The sequence below is a fragment of the Odocoileus virginianus genome, chromosome 16 (genome assembly GCF_023699985.2).
Source record: "Odocoileus virginianus isolate 20LAN1187 ecotype Illinois chromosome 16, Ovbor_1.2, whole genome shotgun sequence".
Lineage (NCBI taxonomy): Eukaryota > Metazoa > Chordata > Mammalia > Artiodactyla > Cervidae > Odocoileus > Odocoileus virginianus.
In genome coordinates, this window is record NC_069689.1 from 57,088,996 (window position 1) to 57,111,643 (window position 22,648).

The following is a 22,648-nucleotide window of genomic DNA, read 5'->3' on the forward strand; positions in this document are numbered from 1 at the left end:
TCTATTACAACTACAGGTTTCTGTCTGTTAGTACTGACCTCCTGATTCATCCCTGGCCCATTCCTTTTTTTTAAATTCTTTGTATCTGAATCTCAGAGTCTCTTTTTATATCGTAAAATACTTCCTGTGGATCTCTCTCTCTCTTTTTTTTTTTTTTTTTTTTTTTTGCCTATAAGGGACAGGATCTGCTATTTTCTTCCTCTGTTGCTGACTTTCTTAGTTCATGATCCTCCAAGGTTCCTCCTTGTGGGAACCATTGGGATAATTTCATGGGGTTTTTTCAAGTCTGAGTAATAGCCCATTGTATATATGTACCATATTTCTTCAAGATTTGATCTGTCAGTGGAACATTTCTTTGGTCTGTATCTTGGCTATTGGAAGTAGCACTGCAGTGAATGTTGGGGTGCATGTGTCATTTGAATGACGGTTTTTTGTAACATAGGCCCAGGTGTGGATATTAAAAGCCTAGGCTTAGCTTTCTTGAAATTTTTCATTGTTGCCTGTGGAGGCTGTCCTTTCTAGAGCCTGTTACCAATATCCACTCCCGTGGAGGGTGAAGGGGGACTCCATCATCTCTCAGCTCTCTCCCCCATTTACAGTTTGCATACAGTTAGGATAACCATTCTCTCAGATGGAATTTGATTGCTTGTTGTCATTTTGATTGGTATTCCTCCTGTAATAAATAGGGATGTTGAGTATCTTGTCCCTTGACCATTTGGTGTTCTTTCCTTTTGTTTCTTTAAAGGGTGTGAGGAAAACTTACCTGTCACAGTTGGCTTCTTGAAAGTCAGTTGTGTTTGGAATTTATGTCTGCAATACCTACGTAGGGCCTTTTCTGGCGGCAGCTAGCATTAACAGCCCCTTGCGCCTTGTGAATTAGAGATGCCACTGGTCAAGTTGTAGTTATAGAAAATGTCCACAAGGCGGCAGTACTTCTTCATGTCCAACTCTGGTTCCGTGTGCAACCAGAGTCAGGGAAAGACGCTTCCTGGACGGTGAATTAGAGTGGAAGATGCCTCAGAAAACACCCAAGGGCCTGTGTCTCACTACTTCTTCCCCCTGAAGCTTCACCCCTCCCCTCCAGACTCATACTTATCTGGGGCACCGCTCCCTGCTGAGGTGCCTAGGAGACTGCACGCTCCGGAAGGAGGCTTGAACTGGGGATCCCAGCACCAATAGACCTGAAGTCTAGGTTACTTTTCCAGGGTTTGAGGCCAGATGGTCGACCATACTTTGGGTGTACTAGGAACTATGGTCCCAATCAGAGCAAACCAGACAGTATTCAGTTAAGGACACCCTGCCCAGCTGTCTGACACCGCTCCAGGGCCGTCAGGGTTCCAAGGCTGCTCAGACTTCAGGGAGGTGGGGGGAAATTAACTAGGCATTGCTTTTCTTTCCTCTTCTTTAATCTGATGATAATACTATATGGGAATAGAGTTGATTTGCCATTTTTGCTTGTCATCAGTATACAACCACCTGATTCTGTTATGACATGTGATTATATACAACATATCTGTTCTTTTTTGGGTTGTTTTGCCCTAGAGGTTATTGCAGAATTTCAAGCAAAGTTCCCTGTGCTGACCATCAGGCTTTTGTGGAGTTATCTGTTAGATATACAAATTTCTGTGTAAATGTGCCAAGAATGAAGGAAGGGGATAATCCTTGTAAATTGTCTATTACAGATATAGATTTCTGTGTATATGTTAGAGATGCAGATTTTGTGTTTATGTGGGAGGGAGGAGATACTCCTTGTGGATTATCTATTGAAGATACTGGTTTATGTGTATATGAGGAAGGAAGAAAATAATCTTTGTGGATTTTTCTATTACAGATACAGATTTCTGTGTATATGTTAGAGATATTGATTTCTTTGTATATGTGGAAGGAAGGAGGGTAGGTAGGAGATAGTCCTTGTGGATTATCTATTAAAGGTACATATTCCTGTGTATATGTTAGTCGCGAATTTCTAATTCATCCCTGGCCTTCACTTTTTTTTGCAGAGGGGGACTTTGTGTTTGAATTCCCAGAGTCTCTTTTTGTGTTGTAAGTTAGTTGCTTTGCAACTCTTTTTTTCATCTTGCATAGAAGGGAGACAGGATACTATTGTCTTTCCTTGACTGGCTGACTTGGTTGGTGTAAGATTCTTCAGGGTCCATCCCTGTGGCACCCGGGGGCGCAGTTCCATAATTTCAGTGACAGTGTTTCATGGTCCATTGTGTGCATGTGCTGCGTCTTTAGCTTCAGTCTGTCAGTGCACATTTTCCTGGGTCTGTGTTTTGCTGTTGTAAGTAGGGCTGCAGTGAATGTTGGGGTGCATGTGTCTTTTTGAATGGTGGTTTTTTAGATATAAGCCCACTTAGGGGTATGTCAGATTCTAGGCTTAGTTTTTCTGAAGATCTTTTCCTAGCATGCGGAGGCTGTACTTTCTAGGGCTGTTGGCAGTCTCCATTCCCACTGACTGTGTTGGGTAGGTTCCATCACTACCCAGCTCTCTCCTGCATGTATTGTGGCAGACTTGTGGGGATGGTGATTCTGATAGGTTGGATTTGATTTCTCGTTGTCATTTTGACTGGCATTTCTCCTGTAATAATTAGGGATGCTGAGCATATTGTCCTATGGTAGTTTGGATTTTTTCTCCTTAAGGGTGTGAGGGAAATTTACCTTTTGCCATTGGCTTCTTTAAAGTTGGTTGTGCTTGCAATTTATTTCTGCAATATCTGCTGCAGGACCTTTCCTGAGGGTGTGCATGTCTGTGTGCTAAGTCGCTTCAGTCATGTCCGACTCTCTGACGCTATGAACCATAGCCCAGCAGGCGACTCTGTCCATGGGATTCTCCAGGCAAGAATGCTGGAGTGGGTTGCCATGCCCTCCTCCAGGGATCTTCCTGACCCAGGGATTGAACCAGTGTCTTTATGTCTCCTGCACCGGCAGGCAGTTCTTTACCACTAGCGACGCCACCTGGGAAGCCCCAGTAGAATTTTTAAAAGTCATTAACAATTCACCTAGTCATACAGAAAGAGGTTAAGCTGTATCACCAGGGCAAACTGTTAAACCTCAGATGGAATGGTCACACTGAGGCCTGAGATGTGGAAGGGTCAGCAGACATGGTGGTCTCACCACGTGCCCCCTTGGCTGTGACTGTATTTGCTCAAGGAACAGCTTTTACTGGATGGTGGACCTTGGTCCCACCACAAGCTTCCCTTTGAAGGGAGCAGTGCACATCTTTAAAACTGCTCAAAGATGCAAAACTGAGCTCATCGCCTTGAGTAACATGATAATGCATGTTGCTATAGTTAGACTAAGAAGAAAGGAAATAGCTAAATATTTCATAAATTCTTATCTGTGAAAAAATTGCCAAGTTGAGATGTCAAACCTAATTTATTTTACACATCTGAAAATTAAAGATTCATCCTGAATGCTCTTCATTGTTAATTGTCAGAGCAATGCAAATCAAAACTTCAGTGAGGTACCACCTCAAACTGGTCATAATGGCCATCGTTTAAAACTCTCCAAATAACAAGTGTTGCAGAGGGTATGGAGAAAAGGGAGCCCTCCCACACTGTTGCTGGGAATGTAAATTGGTGCAGTCACTGTAGAGAACAGTATGGTGGCTTCACAAAAAAATAAAAATAGCATATGATCCAGCAGTCCCACCCCTAGCCACACATCCATTCAAAGCTATAATTTGAAAAGACACATGAAGTGTGTGCATGCCAGCTGCAGATCTGACAAGAAGCCTCAGTCTCACGTCTGAGATGTCAGATTTGTTCTCACATGTTGTCTGCTATATTTAGACTCCATGTAACCACATGCTGTCATAATTAAATCCAGTTTGAATTTTAGCCTTATTTTTCGGATGCGGTTTCTCTCCAGCAGCTTAGGAACATTCCCTTTTCTCCAGGTCCTGGTGGGACATTTCAAACCTCAAAAACTGTTACTTGTTGATACAAATGTCAATTTCATTCTAGCTCAGTTTGAACAGAGAAGCAAAAAAAAAAAAAAAAAAAAAAAAAATCAGTTGGCCTATGTTGTCTGTTTTCTTCATGGAGAAAAATGCAACTGTTGGAAGAAAAAATATCTGCATCTTATGTGCTCCAGGGTCACTAATCTTTTGCAGGAATTTTATTTTCAAGTGTGATCCTTTACTCATATAATAACAAATAACAGAATTAGAAGAAAATAATTTGAAACAATGGCTTGCTTCTACCTAGAAAATCCGAGCCAAAGGAACCAATGGAAACTGTAAAATCATGGTTCAAAGCTTTTAAGAATATTTTAGATTTGCAAATAACTAGGATGCTTGGAATTATAACAGTACATTTTAATTTTGATAAAGAATGTACTTTTTCAAAAGGTTTCCAGTGTGGCCGTCTCCTGCTAGAAGCCCGGGATGGTGGAATCAGGCTACTTCCTGTCTGTCTTCACAGGACACTGGGCTGCACTCTAAGAAGTTCTTGGATCTCCCCTGGATTCTGACCATTATGTGACCAGAGAAATTGGTAACATTGCTGTTTCATCTGTTGAAAGTTTAATGACACAGATTCTTTCAGTTTCTTGATGTGGGTTAAGTGTGGAGCCCAGTGATGCTTTCTTCTTCAAGAAATGTGCATCCTAGTTCCCACCCGAGGGTGAGCCCCGGTCCAATGCTGAGAGACCCTGCATGTGTGTGACCTGTGCCTCCTGGGAGACCAGACTAGACTAGACTAGACTAGTTTGAACCTGACCAAGTTCCATCTGCATGGTAGATTTAGACTCCAAATCCTATCTGCACTGATTATGTTTAGATGAGACCGTGTGCTTTCTGCAGTGAGAACATTTAGACCTGACCGTGTTCTGTGTGCGCTAGGACATGGAGACCGGGGTAGAGACCTGGCCTGGCCTTTGTCCTAGAAAACTCCATGTCTGCATCTGAACGTCAGTGCTCAGATGTCTGGGGTCTGGGGCTGAGGTGGGCTTCTCTGGGTAACCGTGCTCTTCTCTGGGGTTCCATGGCCCTCCCGGGGTCAGTGCTGCGGTAGGGCTCCTAGTCTGTCCCCTGCCAGGGTCACCTTCCCTGGGGCTCCTGGAGGCTCCTCAGGTGGGCTACCTGGTGATTACTCCAATTTTCCAGCACATTCAGGCTGAGTAGGGAGGCAGGTTCCCCTGGTGAATTGGTTCCAGGGCACAGGGATCGGGCATAAAGTCAATGGGCAGCAGGTGAGGTTGCTGCTCTGGTCTCCTTCCAGTCGACTCTCTCCTCCGAAGAGGACAGAGCTGCCCCGCGTCTCTCAGCCCAGCTCTCCTGTTTTCTCAGCACCTCAGCGGGACAAGAAAGACGGAGCCTGCCAGAACCAAGGTAGTGTGTTCACCTCTAGCGTGAGCTTCCAAACCAGGAAAAACCACACAGAACCAAAGTGAAAACAGGAGGGGCCTGACTTCTCAGGGACAATTGAGGGGAGAGGAGATAGACCCTACACTTCTTTCCAGGGCCCCTGGAAGACTCAGGGACCTGGCTTGTTTACACATTGGGGGTCCACTGACCACAGCCATGGTTTCCTTGTCCTGACTGAGGGGATGTGTGACCCCAGGTGAGGGTCTGGGTGAGCCTCACCCCATCTACCTGGGTCAGGATCATGTGTATGGGGAGACCACACACACACAAAGCTAAGAAAAAGGGAAGAATACATGAGAGGTTCTCTCGTGTTTAGGAATTCATGCTTCACAGTATGCACTTTATACAGGCCTGTGCCCGTTTGCCTCTTTACCCCTCGAGGTTCACCCTCCCTGAGGCTCCTGGAGACTCCTCAGGTGTCTCTACCTGGTAGTTAATCCAATTCACCAGCAGGAGCATTGCTGGAAGGGAGGCAGTTTCACCTGGTGAATCGATTGCAGGGCACACAGATCAGGCAAAAAGCCAAAGGGCAGCAGGTGACATTGCTGCTGTGATTTCCTTCCAGTCGACCATCCCTACTCAGTAGAAACCAGACCTGCCCCTTGTCTCCCAGCCCTGTGCCTGGTGTGTTTTCTCAACACCTCAGTGGAACAAGAAAGGACCAAGCCTGCCAGAACCAAGGTAGTGTGTTCAACATTATCATGACAGCTGTAGAAACAGTTATTATCACACAGAACCAAAAGGTAAAGAGGACGACTTCTCTGGGACAAGTGTGGGGAGCGGAGACTGACCCTACACTTCTTTCTACCGTGCCAAGAGGTTACAGGAACCCACTTGTTTTCACTTTAGGGGCCCAAGCAGCAGAGACAGCGTGTCCTAACCAAGGGTCATGGGGGCCCTGTTGCTGGGTCTGGGGATGGTGTGGGTCTCACCCCCTCCACAAGGGTCAGGCATCTGTACCTGGAATCCCCATATCTGCTCTTTGCCTGCAGTGTGTCTTGTTCTCTCTGAGATATCTGACGTCTGAATTGAGGGTGTTGCCCTGATTAACCTGTGGTCCTTTTTCTTCTCTTCACCTTGTTGCATTCACATGAGGTCAGGCACCTTTGAGTGGGTTGCTGCTCTGCATTCTGGAGAATGAAAAGCTTTGGAGGTGTTGCATTAATATCATAGCATATCACGTCTAATTCATAGGGTCACGGCTGTCTGGTTTCCCCTTCACCAAGCTCAGGTAATTTAATTTTTATTTTATAATGGGGTAGGGTTGATTTCCATTGTTTTGTTGGTTTTAGGTGTACAGGAATTTGATTCAATTTTACAAAGACATATATCTATTTTTTCACTTTTTTTCTCATATAGGTTGTTACAAATTGTTCAGTAGAGTTCACTGTTCTATTCAGTAGATTCTATTTATCAGTTTGATAGCTGCCATGTGTATATTTTAATCTGAAACTCTTAATATATCCCCACTTTTAACTTTCTTTTGATAATCATAATTTGGCTTTCTCAATCTGTGAGTCCATTTCTGTTTTGTAAATGAGTTCACTGGTATATGAATTTATAGATTCTAATTGTCTGTGGTGTCTTACAATATTTGTTTTTTTCTCTCTGGCTTACCTCATTTAGAATGACAGTTTCTCAGTCCATCCATGCTGCTGCCAATATGATTATTTTTCCTATTTTATGGCTAAGTAGTATTGCACCGTGTTGATGCATCATGAGGTCTTCATTTTTCTGTCAATGGACGTTTTGGTGGGTTCCATGGCTACTGTAAATAGTGCTACCCTGAAAATCAAGGGGCACATGTAATTTCAAATGATGAATTTCTTCACATCTAAGCTTGGGAGTGGGATTGCAGGATCATATGGTACCTCTATGTTTAGTGTTTCAAGGAACCTCCATGCTTTTTCCATAGTGGCTTCACAATTTACATTCCCACAGAGACTGTAGGATGATTCCCTTTTCTGTACATCCTCTGCAGTATTTATTCTTTGCACAGCTTTTTGATGATGGCCACTGTGACCAGTGTGGGGTGATACTTCATTGTAATTTTGATTTGCATTGTGTCGGGAGCCGCCGGGATGCACCCAGTCCGTGACAAGGTCATGGGACGAGAGAAGAACCTGCAAGGCAGCTCTTCCCCTCGAGGTTGTCCCAGGGGCCCGGTATGTCCCTTTCTTCCATCTCTCTTACTGTTGTTGGGCTTTCTATTAATGTTTGGAAATGATAATATATAGTAATAAGGCCTCGCTGGAAAAGTCCAAGGCTTTTTGGAAATGCTCAAGATTGCTCTGGCTCAGGACACGACCATAAACATCAAGTCATAAAAGGCCACAGATATAGTTTGGCTGCTTGTTTAAAAGATTATAATGTTCTAGAATAGAAAAGTAGAGGTGTTTAGATTTAGAAGTAGATATACTGCTTTAGTTTACTTGCTCCTTGGTTGAAAGGGTTTTCACTATTGCTATTTCCTTGCTGCTATTTGTTCATTGTTTCCCTTTCTTTAAACACATGGATATTACGGGTATTTTTGTAAAATTAGAAAATGGGGTATATAGGATTTTAATAGAAGATTTATATTAACCAGCTTTACTGCCATTATCTTACTATTAATAGAGGTGTTTTGCTGCTTTAGAGGTGTTTTTGCTGTTTAATAGGTAATCGTTATAAATTGAGATTTTGTGGTTTCAGGTAAATAAAAATATCAGGTTTTTCACATGGTACTATTTTCAGAAATGTCAAACATGTTACTGTGACCCTTCCCATGTATTGTTTTATTGTCCAAAGAATTTACACTATACCTGAGATTTGTGGAACATTGTTTTTGTTAGAGTGAGAATGTTAGGCCATTGAGGCAAGAAGACTATGTACAGGACATTTAAGTATAAACCCTGTAATCGGAAATGTTCTAGATGAATGGGGAAAAAATATTGACGGAAGCACAAACCAATATCTGATGTAATATGTGGTGACTTAAGGGGGAGGTAACATTCTATAAAAACTGAGCTATCCTAAAAAAAAAAAAAAAAGCTACCTCTTCTACGCAACCATCTGTGTCTGTCTGTCTTCTTCCTCGCCGATGCCACTCATCCCTTGGGTATTCCTGGTCCTGACGGGGCTGGACCACGGCAGCATTGATTTAATAATTTTTAATGTGGAATATCTTTCCATGTGCTTTTATTATTTTACACCTTGTAAGTACAATTTACCTCTTGAATCTGGCTTGCTGAAACTGGGACCTGTTTGAAATTCTTTTCTGATGATTTACCCCAGGACATTTCTTGAGGGCAGGTGTCATTTACAGCCCTGTTGGACTTTTGACTATTAACAGCATATCAGCACCTGTTTTATGGTGTATCTATTAATCTGAACCAGCTAATGGCTCTCTGCCCCCCCCCAACTTTCTTTTCTGGTAACCATAATTTTCTTTTTTAAGTCTCCAAGACTGATTACCCATTTTTAGATTCCACCACAAATGACATCCTGTGACAGCTGTCTTTCTCTGTCTCACTTCATTTAGTACGATCATCTCAGGTTTCTTCCCTACAACTGGAAATGGCATTATTTCATCCTTCTTTGTTTATGAGTATTATTGCATTGTGTATATGTACCCCATCTTCTGTATCTATTTGTCAGGCGAGTGTGTGCTCCTCGGTTCGGCCTCGTCACAACAAAGATTTGGAGGGACGGACATTAAAGCCCTCGGCGTGTCACAGCTCTTGGGTCTTGAACGGACCATGTTACAGCTCTTAGACAAATCAGTGTTACAGCTCCATGTTACAGCTCTATTTTATTTAGATATTAGCAGGAACATCCATCCTCAAGGTGTGAGGGAGTGTCGACCCAAAGACGCAAAGATAACGCCCCAGCGCGCGGGAGAGAGAGAGAGACCCTTTGGCTCCTCTTTTTATATGTTTTCCCACCTCACCCCCACCCCCCGGGCCTGCCCTAGGTAAATTGGGTTAGCCAGGAGTGTTGTTTGTTCTACCTGAGGTCCTCACTCCGGTCCTTGGACATTCCTTTGTTCTATTTTCACGGGCTTTTCCCTTCCTTATCTTTTAGCCACCGCTATTCTGGACTCCTTTTCCCTATTCTAATTGCCTAACACATTCATCTGTCCTTGTACATTTAAGTTGCTTCGTTGTGTTTGCTATTGTACCTAGTGCTGCCATGATCGTTAGGGTGCAGGTATGTTTTAGAATTTTTGTTTTCTTCTGGATCTATCCCTAGGTCTGGGATTTCTGGGTAACTTGGTACTTTTAGTTTTTTAGAGAACCTCAATAATGTTCTCCCTAGTGAATGTACCCATTTATGTTCCCACCCACATTTATAGAGGGCTTTCTTCTCTCCACACCTTCTGCAGAATTTATTGCTGTGGATTATTTGAGTTGGTCTTTCTGATCGTTGTGAGCTGATACCTCATTGGACCATTGATTTGCCTTTCTCTAAGAACTAATAAACCACGGCACAATTGCACTCATCTCACATGCTAGCAAAGTAATGCTCAAAATTCTCCAAGTCAGGTTTCAACGATAAGTGAACCGTGAACTTCCAGATGTTCAGGTTGGATTTAGAAAAGGCAGTGGAACCAGAGATCAAATTGCCAACATGGGTTGGATCATTGAAAAAGCAAGAGAGTTCCAGAAAAACATCTACTTCTGCTTTACTGACTATGCCAAAGCCTTTGACTGTGTGGATCACAACAAACTGTGGAGAATTCTTCAAGAGATGGGAATCCCAGACCACCTGACCTGCCTCCTGAGAAATCTGTATGCAGGTCAAGAAGCAACAGTTAGAACTGAACATGGAGCAACAGACTGGTTCCAAATCAGGAAACGAGTACGTCAAGGCTGTATATCATCACCCTGCTTATTTCACTTATATGCAGAGTACATCATGCGAAATGCCAGGCTGGATGAAGCACAAGCTGGAATCAAGATTGCTGGGAGAAATATCAATAACCTCAGATATGCAGGTGACACCACCCTTATGCAGAAAGCGAAGAGGAATTAAAGAGCCTCTTGATAAAAGTGAAAGAGAAAAGTAAAAAAGTTGGCTTAAAACTCAACACTCAGAAAACTAAGAGCATGGCATCCAGCTCCATCACTTCATGGCAAATAGATGGGTAAAAAATGGAAACAGTGACTAACTTTATTTTGGGGGGGGCTTCAAAATCACTACAGATGGTGATTACAGCCATGAAATTAAAAGAAGCTTGCTCCTTGGAAGAAAAGCTATGACCAACCTAGACAGCATATTAAAAAGCAGAGACATTACTTTGCCAACAAAGGTGCATCTAGTCAAGGCTATCGTTTCTCCATTAGTCATGTATGGATGTGAGAGTTGGACTATAAAGTAAGCTGAGCACCAAAGAATTGATGCGTTTGAACTGTGGTGTTGGAAAAGACTCTTGAGAGTCTCTTGGACTGCAAGGAAATCCAACCAGTCCATCCTAAAAGAAATCAGTGCTGAATATTCATTGGAAGGACTGATGCTGAAGCTGAAACTCCAATACTTTGACCACCTGATGAGAAGAACTGACTCATTTGAAAAGACCCTGATACTGGGAAAGGTTGAAGGCAGGAGAAGAAGGGGACGACAAAGGACGAGATGGTTGGATGGCATCACCGACTCAATGGGCATGAGTTTGAGTAAGCTCTGGGAGTTGGTAATGGACAGGGAAGCCTCGTGTGCTTCTGTTGTACCCGGATCGCGGAATCCCACCAAACACCACAGGAGCCGCGGATCGATGCAAAAACAGTGAGGAACTTTATTACAAGCTCGAGCAGGGACTCTCATCACACAACGGCGAAGGAGCGCCCCGTGAAAGCGGCGAATCATTTTTATACTGTATAGCAGGGGAAGCAGAAAGGGAAGGTTAAGGGGATTGGTTAATTCTTCAACTAAGGGTGTCTTGTTAGCTACTGATTAGTGGGTTAGAGTAAGGGAGGAGGGACTTTCCTGTCCTCCCCTGATTGGCTCGTTGAGTTTCTTTGTCTTAAAATTGTTTTCTCTCCTCGGGAGGGTGTTTTACTCAAAATGGCGGTGCTATCCTAAAATGGAGTCGTTTGGGTTTCACATTTCACATTTCTCCCTCTTCTAGTTCCTATGGAAGGCCCAGTCATGGGTCTTCTACAGAGTCAACTATATCATCTGTGGAGACGGTCGAATATTGAGATCTGAGTAACATTAGGTGGACAGTATTAAATCTATCTTTTACAAAGGACATAATTTAATATACAGGGACCTACAGTTAAGATTAATAACAGTAGAATGAGGAGTCCTAATAGAGAAGAAATCAGGGTGGTCAACCAAGGGGAGGTGTTAAACCAAGACTTGAACCATGATTGTTGATTTTCTTTTTTGTGTTTTCGCCTATTTAGGCCTTCTCTGACTTTCTGTAGAGATTTCTGTACTACTCCTGAATGGTCAATATAAAAACAGCATTCTTCTCCTAGGGCTGCACATAGTCCTCCTTGTTGTAAGAATAGCAAATCTAAACCTCTTCTATTTTGTAACACTACCTCAGCCAGAGAACTTAAGGATTCTTGGAGGTGGGAAATGGATTTTTTCAAGCTGTTCAATATCTTCATCTATGGCAGCCCTCAGTTGGTTATACTGCTTATCTTGGAGTGTTAAGGCTGCAATTCCACTTCCAGTTCCTATAGCCCCCAATCCCAACAGGACAGTTAAAGTGAGGGCAGTGACTGGTTCTCTTTTTACCCTATACTGATCTGGTGTCTCTAACCTTGGTTGCAGTTCTTCTTCTGAATAATAGTTTAGCCGGGGGATTAGATGGACTAGGACACAGAAATCTTGAGACGTTTTTAGTGCCGCCTGATGGGCACACGGGGTTAGTCCTGCAGAGCAAGCCCACCATCCATTTTTTGGTGGGATGATCCACTGGTGGGTGGAATTAATGAGGTTGGTCATAGGGACTGTGTGATTACATAGGTGTTGATAAGTCTCAGGAATGGCCCCTATGCAGGTGCCTATACCCTCAATGGAGCCTACTGTCAGGCGACCCTTACTAGGTTGTTGCTGCCATCTACAGGCTGAGATATCGGCAGCCACATTGAATCCTGAAGAAAAAGCAACTGCCTCATAGTAAGGAGGCCTTATATTATAGCAGAGCCAGCAACCATTTGCTAAGTCCGGGCGAGAGGCATTAAGGGTAAGATATGCTGAAGAGATCATCTTTATAAGGAGGTCTGTAGGTGGAGACATGTCGGCTATGGGAGGAGTGTGTGGAGTAGGCCCAGTATCCTGACTTTGCTTCTGGGAGGGAGGTTTTGGGGTTACCACCTGGGAGGAAGGTTTTGGGGCTATCACCTGGTTTGGTCCCAAAGCTACCTTGGGGGTCAAGTAGAGTGGTCCCATCTTTAAGTTCAAATCGGACTCCATTGTCAAACCCAGTCTTATAAAGACGTAGGCCCCAGGCTCAGCCTACATCCCACCTGGTAAACTTTTTCCCTTTATCTGTGAACTTAATCTGTAATGGAAAACATTGTCCAGGTTTAGACGATATTCCCTGAGACCTGCATTTTGGGGTATTCTGGGGTAATTTTATCTGAATGAGGTCATTGCCAGGATTGATGGCCCAAAGACTGTTCCCAAGGTTTCGCATCCCCAAGCGGCGCAATAAAAAGAGTCAACTCCCCCACATTTTTCAATTTGGTTCCGATCCCTTCCTCCCCCTGGGCAGACATAGACAGGCACTTGTTCTAAATACTGTGGGCCCTTACCCTCACAGTTATGGGTGAATAAGCTGTAGGAGCCATGAGCAAAAGAGTTGGTCAGTTGGCTGGGACCATGGAAGCCGTTATTGTCGGCCAGGACGCACAAATCAAAGGTCAATACGGGCCACCATGTCCCTTTGGGGGCTACATTTGAACTCGAATTAAGTATTTCTCCAGTCTCAGGGTTGTAGACTATCCAGGTCATGTTGACCGGATGATGAGGATTGGCTGAGGTAATCCCCTGGAAGGCTGCCCAGAGTACAAAGTACCTTAAGAGGGAGATGCTTCTTTGGGGCGTTTCCAGAGTTTTAGCTTGAGTGGATTGTCCGGATGTTTGGAGACTCTCCATTGTGGCAGAACCTCGTGGAGGTCGGTGAAAGGATCAGCAGGCCTCGCATGCGAGAAGTGGACCCATGTTGAGATACCATCTACCTTGAGGGCCGTTAGTGTGACCAGGATGACAGAGTAGGGTCCTTTCCAGCGTGGTTCAAGGGTGCCTGAGTGGTGTCTCCGCACATAGACCCAATCTCCTGGCCGAAAACGATGCAGTTCAGGCAGTAGCTTGGTGTGAGGTATAGGGCTTCTAGCCGTTTCCAAATGTCTTTGTGCACCCATTGCAGGAGTTGGAGGGAGGAAAATAGAGCATCAACAGGTAAGTCAGCTATTAAGTCAGTCTTTAAACTAGGTACAATAGGGGGAGGTCTCCCGAACATAATTTCAAAGGGGGTTAACCCCAACATGTAAGGTGAGTTCCGCACCCGGAACAAGGCAAAGGGGAGGAGCGCCACCCAGTCCCCGCCAGTCTCTAGGGTTAATTTGGTCAAGGTCTCTTTTAAAGTTCTGTTCATTCTTTCTACTTGCCCTGAACTCTGGGGTCGATAGGCACAATGTAATTTCCAATTTGTCCCCAGAACCGCCGCCAGTCCCTGACTTACCTTGTAGACAAAGGTGGGACCGTTATCGTAACCTACCTGTGCAGGGACTCTGAACCGTGGCAGGATCTCCTCTAAGAGTTTTTTTGTTACTACCTGGGCTGTCTCCTTTTTTGTTGGGTAGGCCTCTACCCATCCAGAAAAAGTATCTATGAAGACTAGCAGGTATCTATATCCGTATCGTCCTGGTTTTACCTCAGTAAAGTCTACTTCCCAGTAGGCTCCAGGGCGTGTTCCCCTTTCTCTGGCTCCTTTAGTTGCTCCTGAAGTCTTGGTTGGGTTTGTTAGCAGGCAAGCCTTACAGTCTGAGGCAATTTTTTCTATTTTCACCCGGTAGTCTTTGATGACAATCTTTGCAGTTCTGACGAGATCCTGCATTTTTTTCGCCCCTAAATGGGTTGCATTATGAATTTTCCTGAGCAGTTCTGTCCCCAGTTGTTCAGGTAGGATAGGCGCTGACTTAGTGTCTTTCCACCAACCATTTTTAAATTGTGTCATAGGTAAGGAGTTAATCCATTTTATATCTGTTTCACTGTATTCGGGGTTATCGGGTAGAGTCATGGTCCCTGGATCAGGGAGTCGAACTGCCAAAACCGGGGTAACAGATGCTAGAGCAGCTTCCTTGGCCGAAAGATCAGCCAGTCGATTGCCCCTTGCCACGGAGGAGTCGCCTCTTTGGTGGCCTGGGCAGTGGACTATGGCCAGTTTCTTGGGCAGCCAAAGGGCTTGTAGAAGCTCAAGAATTGTCTCTTTATTTTTTATAGTCTTTCCTTCAGCCGTCAGGAGTCCTCTCTCTATATAGATGGCCCCGTGTATGTGCGCTGTGGCAAAGGCGTATCTGCTGTCAGTATAAACGGTCAGTTTTTTTTTCTCTACCTCTTTTGAGTGCTTCAGTCAATGCTATAAGTTCGGCTTTTTGGGCCGAAGTCCCATGGGCCAAAGGGGCAGCCCATATGACTTCTGTCTCAGTGGTCACAGCCGCACCCGCATACCTTTGTCCATTTTGTATGAAGCTGCTCCCATCCGTGTACCAAGTCAGTTCAGCATCCGGAAGGGGGACGTCTTTCAGATCAGCTCAGATCCCACATACCTGAGCCAGGATGTCAGCACAGTCATGTAGTGGAGCGTCCAGGTCTGGATCCAGCAGGAGTGAGGCTGGGTTCAAAGTAGTTGGCAGCTGAAAAATGATCTTGGTAGGGTTTAGTAGTAGTCCCTGGTAATGGGTCAGTCTAGCATAACTGATCCATCGATCTGGAGGGTGTCTCATTATACCCTCTATGGCATGTGCGGTTGTTATTTGCAGTTCTTGTCCCAGGGTTAATTTGCCAGCGTCTTTTACTAACAAGGCCACAGCAGCCACCATACGCAAGCAGGGGGGCCATCCACTAGCCACTGGGTCCAGTTTTTTTGAAAGATATGCCACTGGTCTTTTCCAAGGTCCCACTTTCTGGAGTAACACCCCTTTGGCTACCCCTCTGCTCTCATCTACATAGAGAAGGAAGGGCTTAGTGACGTCAGGCAGACCTAGGGCAGGGGCTGACAGGAGGGCTGCCTTAATGTCCTGGAAGGCTTTATCCATTTCCTCTGTCCAGGCAAATGGTATAGTCTCTTTTGTTGCCTGGTATAGTGGTTTTGCCATTTCAGCAAAACCTGGGATCCATAATCTACAGAATCCAGCGGACCCCAGAAATTCTCTAATTCCGCGTTGACTCTGGGGCTTAGGGATCTTTAACACAGTCTCTTTTCTAGCTTTGGACAGCCACCGCTGTCCTTCTTTTAATATGTATCCCAGGTAATGAACCTCTTGTCTGCCAATTTGTGCTTTCTTTTCGGAGGCCCGATATCCCAGCTCACCTAAAGTATACAGCAAGTCTCTGGTTGCCTCCAGACAGGTTTGTTGGGATTCTGTGGCCAACAAAAGGTCGTCCACATACTGTAGCAAGGTAACCCCTGGGTGTTGGATACGGTAGTCACCCAGGTCCTCATGTAATGCTTCGTCGAAGATCGTGGGTGAGTTCTTGAATCCTTGTGGTAGTCTCGTCCAAGTTAGTTGCCCATGAATGCCTTCCTCTGGATCTGACCATTCGAAGGCGAAAATTTTCTGGCTTTTGGGTGCCAGGGGGAGGCTAAAAAAAAAGCATCTTTTAAGTCCAGTACCGTATACCACTGGTGATTGGGGTTCAAAGAGCTCAAAAGAGTATAGGGGTTTGGTACTGTGGGATGGATGTCCATCACCCGTTGGTTAACTTGTCTCAAATCTTGCACTGGCCTGTAGTCATTGGACCCCGGCTTTCTGACTGGGAGAAGGGGGGTATTCCAGTTGGATTGGCATGGGCGTAAGATGCCCTGAGCCAACAGCCTGCGTATGTGAGGGTGAATACCCCTTTGTGCCTCTTGTGGCATCTGATATTGCTTGACTCTGACGGCCTCTGCTCCTGGTTTTAATTCAATATAGATTGGGGGCCGATGTTTGGCTAAGCCTGGACCTCCGGTTTCTGCCCAGGCTTGTGGGTATTCATTAAGCCACTGTTGCATATCAGCCTCAGGGGCTACTTCGGAGGGGCCTTGGTGTAATCTGTACTCATCTTCTATTTGCATGGTTAGAACTTGTACCGGCCTACCGGCCGGGTCCGTAACATTCACACCCTCAGGTGAGAAATGGATCTGGGCTCCTATTTTGGTTAGCAAGTCTCGGCCAAGCAGTGGGTAGGGGCAGTCTGGTATGACCATGAAAGAGTGGGATACCCAGCCCGTGCTCAGATCTAGGTTTCTTCGGGTAGTCCATGAATATTTTTTCATACCAGTGGCCCCCTGCACCCATGAAGTCTTTGAAGAGAGTTTTCCCCGTGGGTCAAGCAGGACAGAATGTTCGGCCCCAGTGTCCACTAAAAACTCAATTGGGGTCCCCTCCACTTTTAAGGTTACCCTGGGCTCGGGGAGGGGTTCCGGGCCCCGACTCCCCTAGTCGCTCAGGGACCCCAGAGCCAAAACGTTGGTTCCTTGTTTGAACTTTTTAGGGCAATCCTTAACCCAATGTCCTTCTTTTTTACAATATGCACACTGGTTCCGTCCTAACTTTGGTCTTCCCTGGGGGTTAGGTTTCGGCTTACCTTCTGCCAGTTGTTTCAATCTCTTCTCTCGTTCGTTCGGCTGGGCGCTGGTGGCCGCCAGGAGAATGCGAGCCATATTTTGGGTCTGCCGGTCGGCGGCTCTAGTCTGCTTCTCTTCAGGTGTCTCTCGGTTATTATAAACTTTCTCTGCTACTGCCATCAGATCTTGAATAGATTTTTCACCTAATCTATCTATCTTCTGTAACTTCTTCCTTATATCTGGGGCTGACTGATTAATAAAATACATCATTAAGGCTGACCTAGTATCCTCCGCCTCAGGGTCCATGGGAGTGTACTGACGGAATGCGTCCATCAGTCTCTCCAGGAACGCTGCAGGACTCTCTTCTCTCCCTTGCTGTACATTACCTACCTTAGCCAAATTAGTGGGCCTGCGAGCGGCCGCTTTGAGACCCCCCAACAGAGTCTGGCGGTAGACCCGGAGCCGCTCCTTACCTTCCACCGTGTTATAGTCCCACTCTGGCCTAGATAAAGGGAAGGTGGAGTTAATCGTCACAGGGTTAGCCGTGGGTTGCCCATTATCTCCTGGCACCAGTTTCCGCGCCTCTAGCTGGATCCTTTCTCTTTCTTCTGTGGTGAATAATATCTGGAGTAGCTGCTGACAATCGTCCCATGTAGGTTGATGAGTAAACAGAACAGTTTCTAACAAATTAATAAGCTCTTTAGGTCTCTCTGAAAATGGGGCGTTCTGGGTCCTCCAATTGTATAAATCACTAGTAGAAAAGGGCCAATATTGAAGGGGCTGATCTCCATCAGCATCAGGGGGACCCAGAGCCCTGAGAGGAAGAATAGCTGGTGAAGTAGAGTCGGCAGTGGTGGAGGTGGTCTTACGATTTCGGGTGTTCGTTGCAGGTCCTCCCTCGGCCGCGTCTGGAGAAGGTTGGGGAAGTGGGGGTTCGGGCTGAATAGGAGGGGGGAGAGAATATGGTGGAGGTGTGAAAAGGAGATCAAGAAGAGTCGAATCTTCCTGCAAAACAGGGGCACAGGGGACAGCCGGAGGCTTTTTCTTTTCTTCAGCCACTAGGATCTCTGTGGCTGCTGCTGCCTGTGGAGGTAAAAAGGGTTGGATCCAAGGGGTTGGGCTGACTATTAGATCTTCCCAAACCAGGATATATGGGACCTGGTCTGGATGTCCGCTTCGAGGTCTGAGGATGATTTCTCGGACTCTCCGGACAGTCCTTAAGTCGAAAGTCCCTTCAGGAGGCCAGCCTACGTTAAAGCTGGGCCATTCAGCACTGCAAAAGATAACCATGCGAGATTTTTTAATTTCTACATTCAGATTACGAGCTCGAGCTCTAACTTCTGTGAAATGGTCAGTTATTAAGGTAAGCGGAGAGCATTCAGATTGGGTCTGTCCCATCGTCGGTCAGTCACACAATGAACAAACAAGACGACACACCAGACAAATAACAGAGCGTGCAATTCCGAGAACAAAAGGTACAGAGTATATCAGACGTATATCAGATGTGTGTATATATATATATATATATATATATATATATATAGGACTACTGAGTGGGAGCTGGAAGACGTCTCTTCCTGCTCCCTGCTGGAGACCGTATCGGCGCGTCCGCCTAGGTTTAAGTCCAGCTACAGAGAGGGGCCCCCTTACAGATACAGATGCAGCTGCTGCTACTGCTTACCGGCCGTTTGTCCTCCGAAGCACAGGTCCTGGAGAGTCTGGGGGATCCCGGACGAGACCCCAAAATGTTGTACCCGGATCGCGGAATCCCACCAAACACCACAGGAGCCGCGGATCGATGCAAAAGCAGTGAGGAACTTTATTACAAGCTCGAGCAGGGACTCTCTTCACACAACGGCGAAGGAGTGCCCCGTGAAAGCGGTGAATCACTTTTATACTGTATAGCAGGGGAAGCGGGAAGGGAAGCTTAAGGGAATTGGTTAATTTACACTGTGCAGCAAGGGAAGCGGGAAGGGAAGCTTAAGGGGATTGGTTAATTCTTCAACTAAGGGTGTCTTGTTAGCTACTGATTAGTGGCTTAGAGTAAGGGGGGAGGGACTTTCCTGTCCTCCCCTGATTGGCTTGTTGAGTTTGTCTTAAAATTTCGTTTTCTCTCCTCGGGAGGGGGTTTTACTCAAAATGGCGGTGCTATCCTAAAATGGAGTCGTTTGGGTTTCACATTTCACACTGCAGTCCATGGGGTCACAAAGAGTTGGACATGACTGAGTGACTGAACTGAAGAACTTAATGATGCCGACTATCTTTTCTTGAACTTTATGGCCATCCCTATGCCTTCTCTGGAGAAATGTGTATTTAGATGTTTAGAAATTTTTTATTGGATTGGTTTTTTATATTAAGTTTTATGAGTTGTTTGTATGTATGGAGATAAATTCCCTGGTTTCCTTTGCTATGCAAAATGTTTTTAGCATCTGTTAGGTCCCATTTGTTTATTTGTCCTGATTCTAAGTGGTGAATCAAAACAGAACTTGCTGCACTTCATGTCAAAATACATTCTGCTTTTTTCCTTAGGAGTTCCTTTCTATTTGTCCTTTTATTTAGATCTTTTAAATCTATTTGCAGTTTATTTTTGTGTATGGTATTAGGGAGTCATTTAATTTCATTCTCCTTTTCATGCTAAGGAACCTGCCCCGAGTCCTCCACAGTGGCTGCTCCCAATTTCCATTCCCAGCATCAATGTGGGAGGGTTCCCTTTGCACTACACCCTCTCCAGCATTTATTGTTTGTAGAGTTTCTGCCTATGGCCACTGTCACCTGTGTGATGTGATACCTCATTGAAGTTTTGATTTGCATTTTTCTCATATTAAAGATGCTGCTATCTTTTCATGTGATTTTTTTAAACAATGTGAGTTAAACTTACTTATTGAAATTGACTTCTTGAACCCTGTCCTATATTAATAGTTTTCCAACGACTTGCCTAGAATATTTCTTTAGGGCAGGTGATTTTTTACTTACAGCCCCTCAGGCCTTGTGAGTATTAAGTGCTCATGAGTTTTGGTTTTAAAGTTGTTGTTATACAAAATAGCCACAGGATGGGAGCATGACTTTATCCCCAACTTTGGTTCCTGGGGGAACCAGAGCCTTGGGGAAAGTCCTGTTCCTGGATTGGTAGTTAGAGAGGAATGTTCCAGAGGAAACACCCAAGGCTTGTGTCCCATTCCTTCTTCCTTCCTTACCCCATCCCCTGGGCACATCCCAGTTCTTGCACCAGCCGTCTGGGGAAGGTGCTTTCATCCATAGGTGGGGCGACCCTAAGGAAGGAGGCTGGAGGTGGGAACCCCACTATCAGGAGACAATGGGGCCCACGGGGCTTTTCAGAGCTCTTCCAGCCCAGAGTCTCCACATCCTTTGGGAGCAGTAGGTGCACTTTCACTGCAGGAGGAGTCCCCTCCTGGATCTGGAGGTTGTGGGCCCGTGCAGAAAACAGGCTCACCAGGTCCATGGGGCAGGGCTCATTGGCTGGCACATCCTCCTTGGATCTGTCAGCCCCATGACAGTTCACCCTTGGGATAAAAAGCCTGCCCAGGCTTCAGGGATGTGACATCAGCCTAGGTCACCAAGGCCTGAGGTGAATAGAGTCCGAATTCTCCTTTTATGATTTGTATTTTGTATTGGTGTATGGGCGACTTACAATGTTGTAGGGTTAAAGGAGGAAACAGAACAGGCTCTGTCTTGAAAGCAGGACTCCATCTTGGGCCGGACTGTGGACTTTGAGCTCTATGCCCAGTATCTATGGAAATGACATACCAACTGGAAAACCAGGCCCCCGGAAGGAAGAGCCCCAGGGCTCTCCATCACCTAAAGGAATACCCTAATTATCTGTGTAACCAAATAGAATCATACATTCTATTATGCTTATTGGGGTATGACCACAAGCCTATTGATAATTGTCCACTGTTAACTACCTAGGCTTAAGGCATATGAATCACGGGTTAACTTTGATTGTATCTTTCTTTTTCCTTTGTTCAGACTAGTTTTGGGGAATTTGGGGAGGTGGGTTTGGGCACATGCGCTTAGAGTATGTAAGGTTTTCACAAAAACTGGTCTGGGTCCTTGGCTAAGAGGAGACTCTGCCTTGGGCCTGCCAGTGTAATAAACTGCACTCCACTATCTACATTATCCTTCTGAGTTTGTTTCCCGGAATGCGTGGCTACAATATTTGGTGCATTGGCCAGGAAACTCCTCACTTTGAGGAGACAAGTCCCATTTGGGACTACTCCAAGGCCTTGTGGCTTGAATCTTCTAGAAGGGGGAAGGTACCTCGCCCTTCTGGAAGGATTCTGCTTCTCAAGGCCCTGACCTTTCACGTTAGCAGGTAGTGGACGACAGCAGGAGAACTGAGCACTCAGGTGAGGAGGAACCCACCCAGCAGGGTGGAAGAGGGGGCCTGATCACCTCCCTGGGAGGGACTAAAAAGGGCACAGGACCCACATGAGCCTGGAATAGGCAGGTGGCGACTGGTTGGTACATAGGTTGACGAGCGTGCTAGGGCTTAGGAAAGGAATTTGTGAAGGTCATTTAGGAGGTGTGTCCAAGCCATCTGGGGGAAAATTATTACCAAGTGATTGCCAGGGGATTTTTAGGAAAAGAAACTGGTCCTTGTATGCTCGTATTCTGCCCTCCTCCAGGATGTGTCCCGTCTGCTGTGAAATTCTTGACCCCCTCGGAATTGTCAGACTAGGAGGAGGGGGATACATAAGTGAGTATGAATTGGCTTTTCCAGAGACAGCCTGGGATGTGGGCCTATTTAACCTATCTGTGTTTTCATCCGCACCTGATCAAGCCCACCAAGGCAGAACAGACTTTAAGGGAGAAAGTCTTGGACCACGTAGTGTTCTGGTTCAGCCATGCTGACTGGCAGGTGAAGACATGCCGATCCCCCTTCTCCCTCTGGGATCTGGCAGGATTTGGATGAGGATGACCTGTTCCCCCACCCCCATACTGGATGACAATGCGCCCGCTGCCCAGTGCTGCACCAGGACCAAAGGCCGCCTTAATGCCCGATCCAGGGCCAGGTGAAGCTCCTGCAGCAGCCGCTTCTCCTCTGCCAGTTCTCCGGAGGTTGTGGAGCCACGACCTCCGCAGGCTCCAATCCCAGTGGCAGAAGCCTCTGGCCAACATTTCCAAGATCCGGCTCAGCCAAACCTCCCAAGCCATACCTGCCTCTCAGGGTGAGTACTGACTGGACGGGGAAAGGAGACACCGGAATCAAACAGAGGCTATTGGGTCTCAGATGGTGATTAAATGCAGCCTTTGTGTCTCAAGCCTACCCCAAAAATGTCAGATGGGGGCGGGCACCAAGTGATTCGTGAATTTTTGTACATCACTGAATGCCCAGTACCTTTGTTGGGAAGAGATTTGCTGTCTAAATTTGGGGGTAGAAGTTGTCTTTTCCCCCATGAAAGACCCACTCTTTGAGTGGGCTCAACCACCTATTTACTTTCTCTTGGTAACCCCTCAAGATGAATGGAGGTTGCACAATCTCCCGGAAGGGAAAC